Here is a 20,126-nt window from a genome sequence, read left to right as displayed (position 1 = left end):
TCAATCTCAGTACGTCGTTGTGGACCAGAGTGTCCCATGCGAAGTCAGAAAAGAAGGGAGAGCATTGTTAAGAATCCCAGAATCACACTTCGTTTGCCACGTAACTTATCTGTGGAGGAGAACGTCTCACTGGCCCCAACTCTTTTGGAGGAGACATTGTAACCCACTGTTCAGAAGGAAGTGGGGGCAAGGGGAAGAAGAAAAGGAAGATGGCAGCTCTCAGGGATGGCTGAGTGAGCAAGAAAGGCATTTTAAGACAAAAGACAGAGCAGGTGGAGTGGGACCAAGGGTGGAGGAGAGCAGAGAGGGAAGAGGGGTAGACGAAGAGCTGACATAGCAGTTCTAGAGGAAGCCGGGGTGTTTGAGCGGGGAGCACAATACTTGCTACATCTCTGGAAACTGATAGAGCAAATGCAATATTCCTTAGAAAGACGGCATGTAAGGGTGCAGCGAGACCACGTCTCAGGAAGGAAGAAGTGAACAGGTGCTTTCTTCAGTACTCACTACTCTTCTCAGGAGTACAGGAGGGAGAGGATTTTCCGAGAGGAGAGGCTGTCTGGAACCTAGGGTCGGGCTGAGAACAGCTCGCAAAGATGGCGGTAGGGTGTTTCGCGTGGATAAACTGGATATGGGATGCAGGGGTTAGAATAAGATAATGTGTGCCAAAGTGGTTTTGGGATTCCAACAATGCTTAGGATGCTGAGGGTAAAAAGCAGAGAAAGTAAGTTGGAGGGATTGTACGAGGAAGGCGACTTGCGGCCATCGTTATGTGTAACCAAGTAGTGACAGGGAGGAACTTGGAACTCAGCTGAAAGGCAGGGGGGATGGCATGTGAAAACCTTTTATTTCCCCGTGGCCCCATCACAGTGTCTTGCAATGGGGTTGATGGGGAGTCACAGGCTGTTGGTGTGATGGAACCTAGGGTCTGGCTCATTATGGCCGGCCAATTATCAAGGGTGCTGGCTTGAGTGCCGGGGTGGCCAGAGGCATCTGGGGTCACCACGGAGGCGGCAAGTGCAGTCAGTAGGAGTGAGGATAGTAGACTGAAAGGAGTAGAAGCTGTGAATGGAGGAACATTCCAGAATGTGAGATCGCGGAGATGGTACCATTTTCACTTGGAGAGCCGGTAGCCCCTGGTGAGGATGCAGACACTTCTAGGCCAACTGTGCTTCACCCCCACCTTGATTCCCTACTGCAAAATTTACATTTCTCTAAACGCATTTAGAGAAAGGTGTCTGGTGGTCCATCTGAGATACAACTGTTTGACCAGACCCTTTAGGCTGATCATTTACAACCTTGCACGCTGCCCACTGTTTCACCTTCTAGCCTGCCCCACATTAACTTTCAGTGCTCTTTCCATCAAATCACGCCTAGCCGTGTGTCACAGATGGGCACCGTTTGTTTTCTCAACCCTGGAAGTTGGAAGGTCAAGATTCAACATTGTGCACGAAGATTTCGGTGTGGAGGAGGTTCCAAAATGAAGACCAGGAATGACTAATTCCACAAGAGGGGGGCAGGAGGTGATGTGGAGGAAACAGCAAATGAGCCATGGTCCCTGTAGTGTCCCCCAAACGTTCATGGCTACCGGGCATCTCAGAATATAATCTTACCTAGAAATAAGGTCTTTGTAGATGTGATCAGTTTGACTCACACAAGATCAGGGTGGGCTCTAAATCTAATGACCGTATCTTCGGAAGAAGAGGAGAAGACACACAGAGACACAGGGAGGGGGGTCGTGGGAAGACAGGGACAGAGCCTGGGTGCTGCACCCACAATCCAAGGGGCGTCCACGATTGCCAGGAGCCACGAGAAGCAAGGAAATGTTCTTCCCTAGAGCCTTGGATGGGGGCGTGGCCCTGCAAACACTTCGATTTTGGACTTCGAGCCTCTAGAATTGTGAGACAATACATTTCTGTTGTTTTAAACCACCCTGTTTTCGAGAACTCGTTTCAGCAGCCCTAGGAAACCAACAGAGTCCTCAGACCCTGATGACTAAGGTTTTCACTGCCCAGCTGGGAAACTTCTCCCAGGAGGCCACGTTGCCCCTGGAGCCTGTCCCGATGTAACCAGCATGATTTAAAGCCTCGGGAAGCCTTGCCCCAGAAGGCTTCGTGCCCAGGTAAGTGTACTTCTTTGGCAGGCCCTTGTCATTACAACCTTCTGGCTTACATCTTTGTTCCTTTGAACTTCAAGCAATGGCCGCCCCAGGGCCGTTGTTTTGACTACACTGCTGGTTTCTAAACTCCCCACTGTGTGGTTTCCAGGTCAGACAGTCAGGCTTTGTTCTGTGAATCACTGCCCGGAGAGAGTCAATTAAATGTCGCTAGGCTGCCTTGCGGCCTGGCTTCAGTGGCTTAGCGAGAACAGGGGCATTTAGCGAGTTCCTGAGGAAAGCCAGACGTGAGGGGGGGGGGGAGACGGGGCGCTGACATGGGGCAGGGAACACAGATTAGGGAGCTCAAGACGGCGGTGACGGATGAAGGCACCGGGAACTCAGCTTCCTGGCTTGGGAAGCAGCTGTTGATTCCCGCCAGGCTATTTCAGGACCCGAAAGGGAAAGTGAGGGGCTTTGGGAAACCTCTTGGAAGAGGCCTCGCGTCAAAGGGAGAGGAGGCATGTGTGAGCCTCGCCATCCTTCTGCTTCAGGACTGGGAAAGAGTCACAGTGTGCGTCTGGTCGGTGATCTTTCTGGTGGGAGGTTTCCTTTGAAGTCTGACATCACTGAAAAACTTCTCATAAAACCAAAAAGGAAAAAAAAAAAAAAAAAAAAGAGGATCTCCTGCTGGCTAGGAGGGTACCAAAGAAAATGGAAATGAGAAACAGTTAAAGCTCTCTGCAGAAACAGGAATGGGCAGAAGCTGAAGTCAGTCGGGGAGAGAAAGGGAAAAGACAAGACAAGATTCCTCCACGGGCCTGTTGAGTGCTGCCTTTGTGGCAGGCTTGTTCCCCGGGGTGGGGGCAAGGGTCCTGTGTGAGACCAGGCATCCCAGACGGAGGAACGGGTCAGCTCCCACCCTGAGCGCACTGGGGTCCTGGGCAAGTCACAGAGACGCTCGGAACCTCGGTCTCTTCTTCCTAGGACGGGGGATTCCTGCCGGCCCTGCCTTCCCTCGCAGGATTGTGTAGGGCTCAGGGGAGACAGTGTGCGAAACCACTCTGTCACTTTCTAAGCATCCTGTAAGTATAGACGAAGAAGGATGGGCCCCCCGCTGCAGCTGGTTCCAGGATGCCTTCGATATCCTGTTTGCCCGAACCATGTCAGGCGCCGGCTAAGGATCTCCATAGAAGCCCCGCTCCAGGAGCCCAGGGGGGTTAGAACTGTCTCTTCTTTCCCTGCAATACATTCATGACACAGCCAGTAGGGAACAGGGATGGAGAGAGAGAGAGAGGGAGAGAGAGACTGGCGATGCTCCTTTTCCAGAGCATCATGAGGGCAGTCCCCTGCCCCACCATCTACCCAGGGGCCTCTCCTTTGGAGCATGAGCGGAGCCCAGATGGGCCAGCGTGGTGCAGACCCCGGGGAAGGGGATGCCCGAGGCCTGGCCACCCAGTCTTCAGCCCTGGCCCGTGCTTCTCTCTGAGCCACAGCATCACGGAGTACCTTCGAAGACTGTGCTCTGAGCCCCCACTTTTCTTCCTTCAGCTGCAAGGGCCTGTCCTTTCATCTCTCTCCACCAACATCTCCTAGATGCTTCCCCTGCCCACGCCCTAACTGTAAGGACCGGTAGTGGATGATTCAGCTTATTATGATTATTATTTGGGTGGCCTTCTCCTATGCCCTAATCTTATCCAAGATGCAATATCCTGCAAATGATGGTTAATAGTTGGCGGATTCTGACACACTAGCTAGTAGCGGGCAGGGCAGCTTTGAGCCCCTGGGAAGGAGACTAGAGATGTGTTTATCCAGGCTCCGGGGCTCCCAGGTCCTCAAAAGGGAGCGGTACAAACGGGTGTGGGTTCAAGTAAGTGGGGAGGTCTAGAACACTTGCCTTTGGCGCCTCAAGCTCTCCTTATACTGACCTTCATCACTCTACCTTATTTGGGGCAGCCTCTTGGTTTATACTAAAGTGTAAATGGCTAACAGTTTACCCTTCCCTGGGGGAGTCGCCTTCTCAGAGCTTACCTAAAGTTGAAGATGAAGTCCTGGGGCTGTCCTAGAGGTCAGTGGGGGGGGGGGGGCGGTAAAAAAACTTGTCTAGGATGAGGAATTTTCCAGGCTTCTGAAATCACCCCCTTGGGAAGCTGCCTGGTGTGGTGTGCCCCTCAGTTAAGGTAGTTTCTCTCATTCCAGGCTGCTTAGGACACTGATCCCTTTCTCTCTGGACCCTCCCTACTCAGCATAACTTGAAAGATACCAGATTCCCCTAAAACAGCTTCAGGGAAAAGTATGGAAGTCTGTGGGTTGCAGGCATGCCTGTTGCAGCAGAATTTAAATGTCTTTGTGCTGTAAAACTTGGAATGTCTACTATGGGTTCTTACTGTGCTCTTTGGCTTGCGATAGGCAGCGGGCAAAGGGAACGTCCGGGTTCACGTTCTAACGATGCTGCCTTCCCTTCTGGAGACCGCTGGCCACACCCTGGGGCCCTGCCTTGCCACATCTATAGAATGGGGAGACGTGGCCCTCTGGATATGCTTCCGGGCATCAAATTACCCTTTCTCTGCTTCAGTTCCCTCATCTGCCAGGGGTTCCTGCTCAGAGGGTGGCAGGAGGAGGAAAGGAAATGACATGCACAGAACACCCAGCTCAGGGGTGAAAGCACAGTAGATGAGTTCTTTTTTTTCTTTTCTTTTTTTTTTTTTTAATTACAGTTGCTAGGGTCATTTCCTGTTCTGAGCTTCTGTGACTCTAGATTTATTTTTCTGTCTATGGACTAACTTGTGCCTCTGAGGTTCTATCCCTTTGCTGTTTTGCTGACCAACTCCCTTCCTGAGAGGTTGCTCTTAATATCACTTTCATTCCGAGAGCCCTGACCATCTGGAGGGACCAGATGGGACAACATATCAAGGTGGAGCATCAGTGGCGCAGGGGACATAGGAAGGTCCTTTTCTTTCAACCAGAAACTCTACAATGAGTTTGCTTACGATGCAAGTGAGATCTAGACTCTACCAACTATGGAGGGCTTGCAGACAAGGTGACTCCTTCTAGAAGCTTCCCCAGGGAGGAGCAGGAATCTTCAGAATGGGAGAGCTGTGTGGGGGTGACAGTGGGTCACCTGCATGTCTAGGCTTGTTATCAAAGAGAATCAGGAGTGGGTGTTTGTTACGGTTGGGAGAAATCAGCAAATATGATAAGTCTAGTCATCAGGATAGATCAGAAGGATGGGTTTTAGTCAAAAGCTTTCAAGGTGGTGAGCCTCATTTTCTAGTGGCTATTGTATCATGACCAGGGTCACATGTGCACACAGACACATGTCCGGGATGCCTCAATTAATGGACATGACACTGGGACACAGGGAATGGATTTCTGTTGACATTTTCCCTAGAAAAGGACAGGAACTCAGCAACTTTGTCATGGGACGTATCGGCACGGCGTTGCATTTGGGATCAGAATGCCTCACGCAGCTCATGTGTTTGCTCCGAGGGCTGGACAATGCAAGAGAACGCTGGAGCATTCTGACCCACCAGGAGTTTAGGGAACTGTCGATGCCGCAGACTGAAAGAAGGTTGTGCCCCTTGGCCCCGAAGTCATGCTATTTCCTAAAGCCCAATGGCATGGTATTTGGAGGTGGGGCCTTTGGGAGGTGATTGGGTCCTGAAGGAGGAGCCCTCCGCAATGGTATTTGTGCCCCTATAAAAGAGACTCCAGAGAGCTCCCTTGCCTCTTCCACCGTGTGAGGCTACAATGAGAAGACAGCCAGCCATGAGCCAGGAAGAGGGTTCTCCCTAGACATTGACTTTGTCAGCATCTTGATCTTGGACTTCTCAGCTTCCAGAACTATGAGAAATAAATGTCTGGTGTTCATATGCTGTCCAGTCTATGATATTTCTGTTATAGCAGCCTGAATGGACTAAGACAGCTGGGGGCTAGACGTGACCTTGGAAGCCTCCGTGGGCTACAGGGCTGGTGAAGTCCAGCGTCCTGGCTCCTGGGATTCCACCTCACCTGCTTCTCTCCTTATATCCCAGCTGCACTCTTGCCTTGGGCTTTAGCCATCCCGACCAAGGGGGGCATTTTCTGAATATGCCAGCTCCCTTCCAGCCCCCAGGCTCCTGAACACGCCCTTGCCCCCACCGGCAGCTCCTTTTCCCTTCTCTTCCTTTGGCTACATTCTAGATAAAGGATAATCGTACCTGCCATCATCCCCTCAGACAAGTTGGGTGTCCCATCCTATGCTTCTTGGCTGGCACTCTGGGTCAGTTCTCTTGTCTGTCACCCCCCCGCAGGGTCCTCGATGACAGGGCTGTCCATTGACATCTGTGAAGCATCTATGAGTGCTTACTTGGCTGAGTTTATCTCCCCAGACTACATAGTTCACCAATACCAGTGCCTTTAGCCCAACCGGGCAGTGCTACTACGGTTCGTCGTTTGCAGATGAGGAAGCAGAGGCACAAAGAGGTTATATGACTTGCCTGAGGTCACACAAGTAATAAGTGGTGTGAATGGGGGGGAGCACCTCTGGTGTCCCGATGGCCTGAACTGGGTTGGTTAGCGTCTCCCAAAATTCATGCCCATGCAGAACCTCGGAGCATGACCTTCTCTAGATGGAGGGTCTTTGCAAGAGTAACGAGATACGACAGGGTCACGCTAGGTCTGTATCCAGCGGCCGGTCTCCTCGTGAGAAAACAGAGATAACGCAGAGGGGAGAAAGACAGCCACGCTCACGGGCAGAGAGACTGTGGTGACGGAGTCAGAAGCCAGGGAATGCCATTGTTGGCAACCAGCAGAAGTGAGGAAGAGGTAAGGAAGGATCCTCCCGTAAACCCTTCAGAGGTGGAGTGGCCCTACTTGGTTTCAGACTGCTGGCCCCCGGAACTGTGAGGGAAAACAATTTCTGTCGTGTTCAGCTGCCCAGTTGGCGGTCATTTGGTACGGCGGGGCCACAGGAAAGTAATAAACTACCTCGCAGGGAGCGAAGGGAGAGGTTCTCGGGGGGCTGTGGCATCCACACCCTCTCCCAGGAGCGGGGAGAGGGCCAGCGGGCCTGCTTCCCCTGGAAGTTCTGCCCAAGGATGGACGCGGTGGGAGATTCCCACACCGCTCGCATGCTGCACAGGCTTGCCGGTCCCCTCCAAGAGATGGGAGGGACATTTTGGGAGGGACACTGTGCTGGGCTTAAGATGGGAGCCTGGGGCACATTCCAGGCGGCTGGACCTCGGGGAGGCCCAAAGCAGCCCCCCAGCGCCTGTATTTTCCTTCTTAGCAGATGGGACCTAGACGCGAACAGGAGCCGGGCACTGTTCTGGGCACTGGGGGCGCTCTAGGCGACGAGGTTGACCGCAGTCTCTGTCTCCAGGAGATGAGGTTCTGGGGGACCAAGAGTCACCCAGAAAAGAAACAAGTGATGATTTCAGAAAGTGGTTAGGGATCCGAAGAAAAACCTCCTTCTCCAAAGATAAGCAGGTTTCACAAAACGCAACCGTATAAATAAAAACAAAACACCAAACCGAATGGCGATGCCCTTGGCCCGTGTCAAGGATCACACACAAATGTTGGCGTGTCGGGCCAGGCAGAGCTGAGATTCAGACGATCCGTGGCCGGCCGGGCTGGGCTTCAGAGGACGGCCTACCTTGTGGCCAGGCTGGCCGTCCAAGTCACTTTCTGCATGGTGGGGCCGGCAATGAAAAGGATGACTGGGCAGGCAGCCTGCCCGGACCTCAGCGGGAGGGAGAGCCGAGACTCCCCTGGGCCGGTTCCCCAGGCCGAGCTGGCAACAGGGCCCGCGGTTCCCCGAAAGGGCTGCTCTCCTGCCCCGCCAGGAAGAGAGTGTGTGGGGGGGTGCTTTGGGGAGCATCCGTGAGAGATCCCAAGCACTGGACATGCCTCTTGCCTGGCAGATGCCATCCCCCCCGAGGGTGCTTCTTAGGTGGCTGCTTTGAGAAAGACCCATGGAGCCAACTTCAGGAGCTTTCAAAACTTCCAGGAAGAGCAAGACGCACACTTTCCAAACCTAACACACAAGCCTTAGAAATATCACCCATAAGCATGGATACTTAAAAATTTTTTTTAAATGTTTATTTATTTTTGAGAGTGAGGGAGAGAGAGTGTGAGCAGGGCAGGGGCAGAGAGAGAGGGAGACACAGAATCCGAAGCAGGCTCCGGGCTCCGAGCTGTCAGCACAGAGCCCGACGCGGGGCTCGAACTCGCGAACGGCGAGATCATGACCTGAGCCGAAGTCAGACACTTAACTGACTGAGGCACCCAGGTGCCCCAAACATAGATACTTTTAAATGCACGCAAAGTGACTTAGCTATAGAATAAGATAATTTAAAATACAAAGCACTATCTTTTTTTTATTTTTTGAACAATTAAAAAATGTTTTACTGTTTATTTTTGAGAGAGAGGGAGACAGAGCATGAGCAGGGGAGGGGCAGAGAGAGAGAGAGAGAGAGAGAGAGACAGACAGACAGACAGACTCAGAAATCAGGTTCCAGGCTCCGAGCTATCAGCACAGAGCCGGATGCAGGGTTCAAACCCACAAACTGTGAGATCATGACCTGAGCCAAAGTCGGATGCTTAACCAACTAAGCCACCCAGGTGCCCCTAAAAGACAAGGCACAATTAATTATGGGTAATAGAAACCATTATTTTAGAATAGAACCATTTTGGAAAGAGAAGCACTTCTGGGGTCAGACAAAACTGTGCATCAGTAACTTTCCACTTGATGTGCCTTCTCTGGTCAAACACCCCCCACTCCGATCCAGGCAGAGTAGAAGGAGAAGATCTGTCCGCTTGCTTGTTGCTAGACACAGACAGTGACTGAGGAGTGTGGGGGGAAAGACCTGGAATAAATGCAGTGCTCTACCTTTTCCCACACCAATCACTGAGATTCCTCAGTAACTTCCCTCAAAGCTGATTTTTCTCATCTCCTTTGAATATCTCATGGCTTTGGTGGAAGTCATGTTCCCTCTGAAATGGCTGGTGACATGTGGACAGTCTCAAGAGCCCCTTCAGCACCAGGAGACCCTCCTGTCCCCTTCATGAGTGGAGAAGGGCAAAATGAAGGCTGTGATTGTAGGACACATGGGAAGTTGTCATTGCGACAATCATCCGATCATTTAACGGTTCCAGAGCAACCAGGAGGAGCTAGCTTTCTTCACCATTGCCGTTTAATTTTTTTTTTTTGAAAAAAAAAAAAAAATTAGAAATGATCTTTGAAGGGATGCCTGGGTGGCTCAGGTGGTAGAACATCTGACTCTTGATCTCGGGGTGGTGAATTCGAGCCCCACAGTGGGTGTAGAGATTGCTTAAGTAAATAAAACTTAAACGAATAATAACACCAACTAAACTCCAGTTAAAAACAATAACCGAGGGATGTCTGGGTGGCTCAGTCGGTTGAGCATCTGACTCTTGATTTCAGCTCAGGTCATGATCCTAGGATCATGGGATTGAGCCCCACGTCGGGTTCCTTGCTGAGCGTGAGATTCTCTCTCTCTCTCTCTCCCTCTGCCCCTCCCCCTCCTCTCTCTCTGTCACTCCTCCTCCTCCTCTCTCTAAAATAATAAAAAAAAAAGATAATAATCTTTGAAGAAATGTCATCAACTTGGAGGAAGGATAAGACATTTACTCGAGCTGTAAACTATTTAAATGAAACGACGAATCGTCTTTTTCCATTGGTGAGGACACAACGCAGGGTTTTGTATTCTAAGCTTTTGTATACGTATATTGACATTTTTATGCTTGTGGATAAATTAGCCAATGGATGTAGGTTGCCCTAAAAACAAAACCAGTCCTGGCGTTTTTTTGTTTTGTTTTGTTTTGTTTTTGGTATTGATAGGAGATCCCGGGCGTTCATTAACTTATTGCCGCAGACATTTCACGGCATATGTAAGTCATGTCACATGCTGGCCACCTCAAACCAAAACAGCCCTGTACGTCAGCCATATCTCAATAAAACCAGAAAAAAAAAAAAAAAAAAAAAAGAATGGAAGAAAAAACAACCACAGCAAAAAAAAAATGGCATGAACTTCCAGCCTCCATACTGACCGGGGAGCCTCTGTCCTCTCACCCTCAGACACCTCAGCCACATTCTGGGGCGGTTAATTTGGTTTCCTGACTGGAATTGCGACACCCTTGCCACAGAGTGTCTTCGAGCTCCAGACAAGCCCGTGAACAGGGTGTCAGGAAGTCCGGGAAAGCATGAGTCAGCTCAGCACTGGCACCCGTGGCCCCCCTGGGCCTCAAAAGGAAACTTGACCAGTAGCCGAAGTCAACAAGGGGCACAGAGCAAGCCGTCCCATGCTCGGAAGGTGGTCTGGGGGAGGCGGGGGGCCAGGGGCTGGCTGGTGGGCACGGCCAGGGAGCCCTGGCCGGCGTGTCCCCACGGGCCCTGCACACCAAGCTCCACCCTTCCCAGCAAGAGACTTTCCAGCCTTTTCGGCCCTGACCACAAAGGGTGGAATTTAATGGCCTGAGAACTCATTTCGCGTTGGTTTTGGTAAACTCAAAATGACAGAATGAGTAATGCGTTAAAATCATCTTTTTCCCAATCGAAAAATATGTATTACAATTCTGTCTGCGACTTAACTTCTTAGCAATAAAGATTGTAACCTTCTGGGAGATAATTCGAGATCTGACCGTACCAGTGCTAGACTCTGGGCGTTGTCCTGTGTGGCCACGGGACACGGTTCGTAGCAAAGGCCGTTTAGGAAGTAATGTTCTCTTAGTTTCCTTCTCATCTCTTCCTGCCTCTCGGGATACACATACGTGTAGGTACGTCTTTCCGTACTTGGTTTCCTCTCTCCCTCATTCCCACCTTTCAGAACCCCCTGCTGCACCCTCAGTGCAGACGTGCTTTTCAGAATTTTGAACACTGAGAATTCCTGGAAGCTGCAGGTCTGTTTTCCCACACCTGGACCTTGAACCTGATAGGTCCGCAGCCCGCGCCTAAGCGTGTAGGGCAACGGAACCCCAGACGAGGTAGGGCCGTGCGGCTGTGGACTTGGGCTCCCCACCCAGGAGACGGAAATTCTCCCCAAAGCACTACTCAGAGCACCCCCAGGGGCCCGCCTGACTTAGCCGGGCTCCACATTCACTCCCACTTCTCAGCACAGTTGGGGTGGGGGAAGGGCCCAGATGTGACCCTCTGCCTAGGAGGAGGGTGGGGGGAATTCATCTGTGGGGAAGTGAGAAAGGCCCACGATCCGATGCAGGAGAGGAAAAAGAAGAAGCGAGACCGGGAGAGGTCTCCCTGTAAGTGGGGCTGCAGCCAGAGGCTGGGGGGACCCGCTGAAGAAGGGAAGGTTAGAGAGATGCTTTCCTCTAGTTCCTGCCTCTGGTCCGTGACCCCTCTTCCTCCAACCTGGAGACCGGTTCTATGGGGTCAGCCCAACACACACACTGGAGGTTCTGCACGCGGCTGGGAAGGGGAAGACGAAAACTACAGCCTAAAAGCAGAGTTTCTGAAACAGCGTCGATACTTCTTAAATAGCACCTAGCTCGAGAGAAAACACCACACTCCTCCTCTCTGTGCCTTCTCCCCGCTTTACTTCATAACCCATCTCCTCGCTACTAAAATCTGTAAGCGGAAAAACTTAGTATCGTCAAGATCTTCCTTATAGAAAGCATGCTGTAAATTATCTAGAAACTTGGGCATTTCTGCAGGGCTACTCTCCCCTGAGCTTGGAGCTTTTCTTTACACTGTGAGGCCAGGAGGCTAAAAACAAAGCAAACCAAAGCAAAGAAAAACCACCCCAACACCAAAACCAAAACCAAAACCAAACAAAACAAAAAACAAACAACAAACCCCCTCCAAACTAAAACAACAACAAAAAATAAGATTTTTAGATCTTGAACAGTAGGACGAAGACACTATCAAAACATTTTGCGAAATTTAGAAATTTTTTCCATATTTTCCACAGGGTTAACCTTTGAGATGAAAATCGACTTTGGAACTTTTGATGCTTTTTTTTTTTTTTTTTTTTTTTCCAAATAAGAATTTCCTTAACCAAACTGAAGAAATTTACTTGGGAGAAGAAAATGACTAACTTGTAGTTTCCACAATGAGAAACACATTCCCATGGCTGTTGGCCACTTTCTGTCACTGTGTGATAGGCTTAAATTGCCTTCATTTATAAAGAGTTAAAAATATGAATGAAATGTTTAAATTTGTTCAAAGAACATCACGGTTTCAACATCCTCCCCCAGAAAGAGAGCAAAGATGTTAGATGGCAACTGACATAATGATCACTTCTGAGTAGCAACCTGAAGCTTGACTGCTTGTATTTAATTTCAAACCAAGTGCCGCAATTTCGAAAGAAAGAAAGAAGGAAAGAAAGAAGGAAAGAAGGAAATAGCCAGCCTCTATTGCTGCAGCCAGATAGGGCCGCGTAATGGCCGTGAGCCTGTCTCTTCCTGCAGCGTTTCTGGCCTTGAGTCCACAGAGCCCCCGCCAACATCAAAGGAAGCTGTAGGAGATGGTGTGCGGAACACCAGATAGCCCGAGGAAGGGGGGACCCTTCCTTTGCCAAAAAGGAGTTGCTAAAATTAGACGGTGAGGTTGTCTCAGCACTGGAGGGGATCTTGCTGACCGCCTGCCTCCATCGATGATGGAGCCTTCGCTGCTTTTGAGACCTTCAAGAGGCAGGGCTTGTGCAATCGGCAGGGGTGTCTTTCTGCTTCGAGATCCTTCCCTCCCCTCTCTCCTTGAGTGCCTGCTGCCGATATTTAAATCAATTTCCTCTTGCTTTGGGGCTCAGTGCAGATGGGGAGCAGCCGGGCGCTGCTCTGTTCCTCCGGGCTTTCTAAGATGGTTTTTATAATCCGAGACCAGCATTTTTCCTCCCCGTTCATCCGGGATGCTGTCATACGGCCTTCATTTTGTCCTTCTCTGTGCATTTGGGATGCGTGGGGGATGTGGGTTCTTGGAGGAGGGGTGGAAGGTCAGGGCCGGCCTCACCCTTGGGCTGAGCGTGTGGTCACCTGCGAGGCTCCCCCCCCTTTACCTCCCTCTCCACCTGCCTTGCCCCGGTGAACGGCATTTGAATACCTGCCGCTCGAGATTTACGCTTTGGGGTGAGCATTGTCCTCCTTCCATGTTTCTCTTTCAAACCCGGAGTCCCTCAGGAAGGGGTTAAGTCCCTTAAAATTAATATCTTTGCTGCCCTGATTTCCTCTCCAGAAATATGTAGGGAAGCGAGACAGGCTGGAAGAGGGGACGGAGAGGAGAAGCAAGGGGTTTAGGAAAGGAGACCTGAGTGAGGCCGCAGAGATCAGCCCCCTTTCCCGGAGACGGTCCCCTGCGGCTTCCTCAGGAGGACCACACGATGTCCAGAGACGACTGCGTGACTTTCAGAGATAACAGGGACAGTTCCTGTGACATCCGCTCCCCTCCCCCGGCAACATCTGTCCCTCTCCTCAGAGGATCTCTCTATGGCTCTGGGCGCTGGGAGCCGCAGCTTTGCAGGGCGAGGAAGGAGCCAGAACCCCAGGAGCCTGGTCCTCATTTTGTCTGCTTCTTTTTTCTCGAGACCAAAACAAACCACAAAGCCCCTCGCCCCACTGAATATCCACCCACGGAGTACAGTCGAGAAATCTGTGTTCCAAAGCAAAACCCTTCTCTTTGAAGGATCCAGCCTTTCAACGGCCCCACCAACGGGAGGGTTAATAGACCTGACCTGAGGCAGGCATATGGCAGGAAGTAGGTCTCTTATGAGGTTGAGTGGGTGACTTGTGGTGGCTGTCAGGCACTGGGGGCCTTGAATTCAGGCCTGTGGGTGAGCAGGGCACAAACAGCTGGGCAGAGTGGCCCTTAATCTCCTGCCAGCTGGACCCAGAGACGGGGCTCGGAGGCTCGAGTGCCCGGGCTGTTCTTGGCAGACGCTCCAGAAATGACTCTGGTGGCAACGAGAGCCTGTGGCTTCAGGCCTGCCCCAGAATAACACACTGTCAGCATATGTTAACAGGCTGCCTTTTCCCCAGAGATCACAAAATGCATTCCATTTAGTGTCTGTTTTGCAAGTGTTACTATCTGTGTTTTATGGGCAACGAGACCAAAAGACAGCAAGGCCTTTGAGCTCTGCCGGGTGAGTGTGAGTGGTTACGGGCTGTCCTGGGAGGCCCGTGCTTCCTGACTCTCAGGCTAGAGCACAACAGCTTTCCCCCGACCTCTCCAAACTCCTTCCAGAATGATCTTTCTGGCTTGCAGCTCTCAGTGTGTTCTGAACTCCCTGGAAGAGAGAGCTGTATTTAACGCACACACACACAATCTAGTGTTCAACATGTGAGGACATAGATGAAAGGGGACGGCCGCTTCAGTGCTGGGTTCTGTGACCACACATGGTGAGGCCTTCCCCCTTACGTTAAGCGTGAGACTGTGCAGATCCTGCTTTCTTCTTTTCACAATGTGGCCGTCGTCCCATTAGACTGAACAGAACGGGGTACCTGCTGGTCTGACGCTAAGTGAAGCTTTCCGAGTTAGTTCAGCTCGCTCTCCCCAGGAGGAACTTCATCTCCACTGGACAGAGCGAGAACATTTTCTCCCCGGAGGTGTCGGAGCCACGCTTGCAATATCTGACGCTAAAAACAAATGGTTCTTGTTTTTAACCAGTATTTTTTTAGGCTGTTTATTTTTGAGAGAGAGAAGACGGAGAGCGGGTGGGGCGGAGAGAGAGATGGCTCGAGAGAGATCCCGAGCAGGCTCCGAGCTCAGCAGGGCCTGACTCGGGGCTCCATCCACAACCAAGAGAGCACGATCGGAACCGAAGTCAAGAATTGGATGCTTAACCAACTGAGCCACCCAAGGGCCCCCCGAAGTGAGTCTTTAATTGTAATCCCAGTGAGGGCAAATGATTTTCATGGCTAGAATTAGCAGCGCAAGACCTGGAAACATCACCACATGCGAGACTGAAAGATATCTAAGGGAACCTTTTCTAGGATAGACACTCAAGCAGTTCCCAGAAAAGGAAACTCAAGTCTATACCGATTTTTTTTTTTTTTTCAAATCTCAGGGAGACGGTTCCACGGTTCGTCACTGGGAACTAGTGTTGAACAGACAATCAGCAAACATTTATCACACACCTACTATGTGTAAGGTTCGGTGAGGGCACGAGGACGGTTATTTAACGCCCGGCCCCCAAGTTGACCGTGTTGACGGCCTGCCCCGAGTTGGTTCTCAATCTTTGCACTCGTACACGCGGCAACAACTACTCTCAATATTTGGAAATCCTATGTTATCTCTCTCAAGTCTCTCTCATGTCTTTGCTTCCTAACTTGAGGGGAGCTGCTGTTGGATTCTCTCTCTCGATGGCAGTCCCGCGCATACACACAGGGGACAGTTAGTTGCCAGGTCGCTGCTGAGCTACTTCTTCCAAGTGCTGGGATGAGCCGAGGATAAGCAAAAAGTAGCCCCTAAATGCATCCAAGTCCAAACTCGTGGTCTTGCCCCTCCTCAGATACGTCCCCGCCCACCATACTCTTCCCTGCCTCTATGGAGACTGCAGTTTTCAGATGGCTTGTGCTACAGAACACTCGATTCTTCCACACTTCTTTTATTTTGCACCATCCAGACCGTCATCCAACAATGCTGGTTTCAGCCACTTTTATTGTCCCTGCCAGGCACCCTTATTTCTTACTTCCATTTGCAATAGTTTCTTATTTGTTTTTTTTTTTTTTGAAGCCTTTAAAAAAATTTTTTTAATGTTTATTTTATTTTTGAAAGAGACAGAGACAGAATGTGAGTGGGTTAGGGGTAGAGAGAGAGAGAGAGATACAGAATCCAAAGCAGGCTCCACCCAGGCTCCGAGCTGTCGGCACAGAGCCGGACATGGGGCTCGAACCCACGAACTGTGAGATCACGACCTGAGCCGAAGTCGGATGCTCAACCGACTGAGCCACCCTGGCTCCCCGATTGGTTTTAAGCTTTTAAAAAGAGCTTTATTAAGATATAAAGCACGTACTACATTTCACCTATTTACAGTGTAAAAATCAGGGCGCCTGGTGGCTCAGTCGGTTAAGCATCTGACTCGGTTCCAGCTCAGGTCATGATCTCAGAGTTTGTGAGTTTGAGCCCCTCATTGGGCTCTGCACTGATCTTGTGGAGCCTGTTTGGGATTCTCTCTCCCTGTGTCTCTCTCTGCCCCTCCCCTGCTCACACACACTCTCAAAACAAATAAATAAACTTCAAAAACTAAAGTGTAAAAGTCAGTGTATTTAAAAACTACATTATTAATTTTTTGAGTTGTAAAATTTCTATACAATGTAAAATTTCTCATTTTTCACATTTTTCAGCATACAATTCAGTGGGACTAATTATATTCACAATTGTTGTGAATTTATTACTGCCACCTACTACTAAAACTGTTTTACTACTCCAAACAAACAGTAAACTAGCGATAGGAGGGAGCTTCTTCAACATAATACAGGCCATCTATGAAAAACCCACAACTAATATACTCAATGCTGAAAACCTGAAAGCTTTTCTCCTAAGGTTAAGAACAAGAAAGACAAGGAAGCCCACTTTTGCCACTGCTCCGTAACACAGCACAGGAAGCTCTGGCCAGAGCGGTTAGGCACGGGAAAGAAATAAAAAGCAGCCAAACTAGTGAGGAAGATGTACAATTCTGTTCACAGACGACATGCTCTTCTGTGTAGACACCCTGAAGTCCACAGAAACCCCGCGAAATCTAATAAACGGATTCAGCCAAGTTGCAGGATAAAGACCAACACACAAAAATCAGTTGTATCTCTACACCCTTACAATGACCCATCCAAAAAGGAAATTAAAAATCAATCCATTTACAATCGTATCGAAAAGCACGAAATACTTGGGGCGCCTGGGTGGCTCAGTCGGTTACGCGTCCGACTCTGGCTCAGGTCGTGATCTCACAGCTCGTGAGTTTGAGCTCCCCGTCAGGCTCTGTGCCGACAGCTCAGAGCCTGGAGCCTGCTTCGAATTCTGGGTCTCCCTCTCTTTCTCTACCCCTCCTCCACTCATGCTCTGTCTCTCTCTGTCTCAAAAATAAATAGACATTAAAAAAATTTTTTTTAAAAGAACAAAATACTTAGGGATAGATTTAACCAAGGAGGCAAAAGACTTGTACACTGAAAACTACAAAATATCACTCAAGGAAATTAAAGAGGCCTAGAATGAATGGAAGGACAGGTCACGTGCACGGATTGGAAGGTTTACTATCACGAAGATGACGGTGTCACCCAGAGCAATCCATGTAAGTCGAAGTTCCCTCTTCGAACATAAAGTTCATGAGTTGAGGAATTTTTCACTGCTCCCTGATACATGCCCAGCACTGAGAACATACCAGGCACAGAGTAGGCATTCGAGACAGATATTTACCGAGTCCAAGGACGAATGTAAGACATATAAGCAAAATGAATACATTTGGTCTATTGGTTTTGTAAGGAAGCAAGACCAACAGGGATCAACTCCTGGGACCGTTGCCTCTTGCTTTCCTTAACAAAACTCCATCTTACGGTGAAAAACAGTGGTGCGGGAGCAGTGCAGCTCCCTCGCACACTCAGAGAAGTGGCCGGTTCACATGTTTCTTCCTAGTTGAAAATCATGTTCGCTTGGGCTGGTTTCAAATCATCAACTGTCTTTCCAACATACCACTCCCCGAATTCCAGTATCTTTGAAATCTCTTCCCGGCCTGAAAAAGCCATCAGGATGTCTTAATCCATCCTGATCTTCAATGGCAGAGGACCCGAGTTCGTGGAGATGCAGTTATGGCTACCAGCAGGATGCCAAGCACTTGGCTTTGGCTGGGCGAGAGCAAATCTCGACACCCAGGGAACAAGCAGCACAGCTGGTAGGAAAATAACGGGTATGTATGCAAGTGAGCGAAGGGGACGGACCGTAACGGGAGACTCCCACAAGTGGGAAACTTAGTACGTGTAGACATAACGACATGCCAAACAAATTTACAATTTCACATGCTTAACTTGTGATTTTCACTCTGATGATGATGAGTGAACAAGAAGGAGAAAAGCTGTCTGTTCACAGATGACTCATCTATGTCTTATTTTAAATGGATCTTGGGAGTGTTTCCCCAAATTACATCACTGAGCTCCTGAATCCATGAAATCTCCAGATGAACAGCACAAAGCCACACTTCATCCGGAGGGTGCAACGTCGTGATAGCCCCTCACCCAGCCTCGACTCCTGCATTTCTACCCTCAGGGGACAGCTACTGCCCTTAGGAAGAGGGACCCACTGCCTCCCTGAGATCAGAAAGGCGCACTTCCTGCCCAGAGACTGACCGGGCTGATGCCCCCAAGTGAGTCCCATCATCCCACTCATTGAAACAGTACCTTTAAAATATCCATGGGGCAAAATCAATGAAAACCAAACACATATGTTTCAGCATTTTTCTTTCAAATACATCATTTTGGTAGAGTATAGATATATACTTTCCAACTTCCTATTTATCTATCTATTCATCGTATTTTCACGATAAGCCATACGTAGATACTCATTAATCCCACCCACATAAGACGGCTTTAAAGTGGAAAACCTTTTTTCACTACCAATTGCTGTTGAGAAAATGAAGGGAGGAGTAAACTCTGGTAACTGCCTTCGGGAAATGGGACAGTCTAGAATCTGGCCATATAGGGGTAACACAGAGGCGGTTCATCCTGGCTGAGTCAGCCATGAGCCCTTGGATCAACTTGGGCCCAGGGACTCATTGGATGTCAGTCACGCTCATGAAGGTGGCACGCCACAGGTTGGCAGAGGGGCTTTGGTTGCATCAGAATTTTGTTGCATCAAATAATTCCAGAAAACAAGAGGCCCAGAAGCTCCAACTGGGACACGATTTTTGTATGGAATAACAAAAAGCTCAATTTCTCTGCTGTAGCAATTCCTGTCAGCATTTGAATTTCAGGTCTCAGCTTCCTGGCAAATCTCAAAGGGCCATGACTGAAGTCTGCTCCCCGCTCATGCTCCATAGAGAACAACATGGCGGTTTCAGGGCAAGGACGAGCGTGCATCGTGAATGAAGTCAGTAAAGCTCAGACTAGATCTCAGGAATGTTGGCCCTGTTTTGATCACCCCATCTATTGTAGAATTAATCATTTATTTTTCCCAAATGGACCTGGGAGCATTTGCAATGGGGCCTTATCTGATCCCGCCTCACTTCTAGTTCATCCTACTGTTTCTGGGTCTGCAGATTTCATCACGTGATGGGATCATCTTCGGGGGAAATGGAAGCATTACGTTTTTCATCTTACAAAGGAGGCTGCTCACAGGTCAGGCCCTCGTTTGTTACCTACTTCCTGGAGAGGTGACTGTCTCGTGATCCCAGGCCCGGCTCCAACTTGGGCTTCGACCAAAACCCAGCCCCCCCCCCGCCCCCCCCCCCCGCCCCCTCAAGAGCACATCTTGGACATGATGCCCGTGTTTTAAATTCATATCACTTTCCCATCACTGAGGGACTTTGATTTGGTCCTTTCTGAGACTCGATTGGGAAATTTATTTTCTGATTTGAACTTCCATGCCTCAGTATCTTAAGACCATCTCATTCCTGCTTTTCCCCACCGGTAGCATTGACCTCTAAACATGCCAGCACTGCTCAGTTAAAGAGAAATCACAGGTAGATTTTATTGACCTCTATACGGAGGTAGAAATCATATTGTCTGTTAGGGTAGGATTTCTTCCTTATGCCAACATGCTCTGTGCATGTGATAGAATGATGGGGAAATAGAGATAGAGATGAGAGAGACAGGGAGAGAGAGAGTGAAGGAGGGACAGAGGGACAGGGAAGAAGAGAAGGAGAGACAGGGAAAGAGAGACACAGAGAGAGATGGAGAGAGAGACACACACAGAGAAACAAAAACAGAGAAAGACAGACACACAATTCCCGCACCCCCACCCCCTGCCATGCACACATGGGGGGAAGGGAGACAGAGACAGAGACAGAGAAGCTGCATATTACTTTTTAAAGGAAGCCCCCTCCCCCACCTGAGCCTGTCTACAGTCCTATAAACACCATTAGGATCCCGTGTGACTCATTTTATA

At 49.7% G+C, this 20,126-nt stretch overlaps 1 protein-coding gene across 4 annotated transcripts in view; it reads right to left on the bottom strand.

The window, feature by feature from the left end:
* RUNX1 (RUNX family transcription factor 1) overlaps positions 1-20,126 on the bottom strand; it is a 250,916-nt gene that overhangs the window by 183,309 nt on the left and 47,481 nt on the right. The window lies entirely within an intron of this gene.

Source organism: Panthera pardus, unplaced genomic scaffold, assembly GCF_024362965.1.
Source record: "Panthera pardus isolate Hobbes unplaced genomic scaffold, ASM2436296v1 HiC_scaffold_16, whole genome shotgun sequence".
Classification (NCBI taxonomy): domain Eukaryota; kingdom Metazoa; phylum Chordata; class Mammalia; order Carnivora; family Felidae; genus Panthera; species Panthera pardus.
The sequence above is the reverse complement of the archived record's forward strand: the minus strand, read 5'-3'. Positions and strand labels throughout refer to the sequence as shown.